Below are 2,630 nucleotides of genomic sequence, written 5' to 3' on the forward strand. Positions count from 1 at the left end.
TGTCAAAGTAAGGGTGGGAGCTCTGGAAATATAAACGTACTATTGTTTTCCGGCTTTATCAGACCTACTATCCAATATTTGTGTCCGATATATACGTATTTTGCTTTATTTGGACATCGTGTCAACGGATGAAGCCTCCTCGATGGTCATGTTTCAGTGACAAATCCTCATATAACAACTCTTTTTTTTTTTTATACACAGCAGGTTCAAATGGCCTGGAAAGGAATTAAGGTTGTATTATATATTCTTATTTAATTTAACTCGAAAGTTCTTATTAATAAATTGGTAAAAAAAGGTAACTGGCTTCGATATACTTTAACAGAAATTTACTTCATGTAAATATTCCGTTTCCTATGACGGAGTATAATGTATATTCAATTCTAAAAACTTACGAGTGACAGTAAAAACAATATAATATGCCAACCATACTTAAATGCCGACAAGGCCTTTCGTCTGATACCAGAGCTCATCAGGCTGGCTGGGGTACGACAAACATAGTAGTAGTGTAGGTACTTTATATCATAAATATATCATAAGTTTCATGTTAGCGTTACTAAACAAACCTATCCAAGTAAAACTAAACGAGAAGACAGTAATTTTGTAGCATTCTGCATCATCGTATGTTACACGTACTGAAAACTTGGTCGTACACAATCCGCATTAAGAATACGACATTTGTTTTAAAATGACGGTATGACACTTGAAAAATAACTTCGTAAAAGTGTTTCTACGTGTCTACTGTTTGTTCACCTGAACGACGCATTGGGAACACAATAATCTAAATGACCTGGTCAGAGATCACTAGAGGAAAGATAACCAATCGGTAGTACCTGCAGCCTGAAGCGGCTATTATTAACAAAGTAGCGGGACTGACCGTTTCTCTTATAACGCACCCTCAGCTGAAAAATGTGTAGCTCGTTTGATAGCACTATGACTCGAACCACTATGTCATATTCGGACCTGCATATTTAGAAACAACCAAATATAATCTTTCTATTTTTTAAACTTTTTAAAAAACAAAATAATTTTGTCATAAATTGTTCCTTTCTTATAAAAAATCTGATGCTGTCATGGTGGTTTATTATTTGTTCAATTACATATGAACAAAAGTTTTGTTTTGTATTTATTTCAATTTAATTTCGTCGGAAAGCTGTGATTATTTAATTAGATTGCATTTCAAATATTTTAAATGTGTTTCAAATCACCCTCTGTCACCAACATCTCGACTTCGGTGTTCAGAACTGAGGGTAGTAGTGCGCAAGACCGGAAGTAAACAAAAAGTACGTCCAGTATGAGATAACGATTATTGTCAGGCGGTTGATAATGGGGGAATAAAATTCATTATATTTTTGATACTTTAACAGAACAGCGATATTCATTGTTCTAGAATAATACATTATCCTTTAGACAAAAAGCTGCAGCGTTTAATCAGTAATCAGCGGATATAATTTCCAAAACTTCAGTTGAATTATAATAATAATAAGTGAGTTGGTTTTGCGTTCGATCGCAACAGAAGTCCCTAAAAGCTCCTGATGCCACCGCCTTCTCGTACCTTGCAGTCGGCACGCCTGCGCTCATTTCCTGCGGGGATGCCACGTCCCGCTGGGACTTTGTCTTCGTGACGTAGCTTCGAATCAGAGCCCAGTTTATATTGAATATCACCCTTCGCTGCCCACACTCAGCGTTCGTGCCTGTCTGCGAATAATCTTTCCTCATTGACTCCAATACAGGCAGGCTTCGACGGTAACAAACAGCAGTAGAAAGTGGTTTCTACTAGCAAGAGATTAAGATTAATATTAATCTAATTTACAGCATCACTTGTTTTTTTTTTTTTGTTTGTGAATCCAATCGGTCACGTCTACTCTTTCGTGGCAACTTCAAGAGCTTCGCACCTGTCAGTAATCACCACATACTGGTATGTCTCGGCGAAAACAGGCTAAACCACGCGCCCTTAAACGTAAGTAACATCAATACGGAATTTATTCGAGATCATATTTAATATGCAGTTTTAACGCACTTTAGACAAAATATATTTTAGTGTTTGTTTTGTTTATTTGTAATTAAGCACAACGCTACACAATGGGCTATCTGTGCTCTGCCCACCACGGGTATCGAAACCCGGATTCTAGCGTTGTAAGTCCGCAGACATTCCGCTGGGCCACTGGGGGGAATATTTTAGTGAGTACAAGAGCTTGGTTAATTTTGTGCGAAGGATAGCCCAAGTTACTGGTTAACAAAACAGAAGCTTTGTTGATATAATTTATAAATCAAAGTATCACGAAAAGGATCTCATCAGCTGTATAACAGTTTTATTGATATTATTATTATTAGATGTAATCAGTATTAATATTTTAGTATAAAAATCATTTTAAAACCTTTATACATTTATGCTTTAAAATGTGACTTATTTGATCGTTTGGGTTAAAAGTGTAGTGTTTGTGTGTGTACTTTCTGACAGAATAAGTGACGTTTAATGGCAACTTTGACTAGCGACTATTGTCATGGCATTATATACCTCTGACGGGCCAGTTGTCTAATGAATCGAAGGATACGTGTTAAGTATAGGAGACGATTTTAGAAAAAATGCAAAATGATTAGTATTGTTTGTTTGTTTTTAATTATGCATAAAG

General features: G+C 36.0%; 1 protein-coding gene across 1 annotated transcript in view; it reads left to right on the top strand.

Moving 5' to 3' along the window:
* The first annotated feature begins 1,374 nt into the window (after nucleotides 1-1,374).
* LOC106464665 (zinc finger protein 423 homolog) overlaps nucleotides 1,375-2,630 on the top strand; it is an 89,758-nt gene continuing 88,502 nt past the window's right edge. The window contains exon 1 of the mRNA XM_022392426.1: nucleotides 1,375-1,957. The gene's annotated coding sequence lies outside the window, so the exon portion shown is untranslated. The remainder of the gene's footprint in view (nucleotides 1,958-2,630) is intronic.

This window comes from Limulus polyphemus, unplaced genomic scaffold, assembly GCF_000517525.1.
Source record: "Limulus polyphemus unplaced genomic scaffold, Limulus_polyphemus-2.1.2 Scaffold1713, whole genome shotgun sequence".
Taxonomy (NCBI): domain Eukaryota; kingdom Metazoa; phylum Arthropoda; class Merostomata; order Xiphosura; family Limulidae; genus Limulus; species Limulus polyphemus.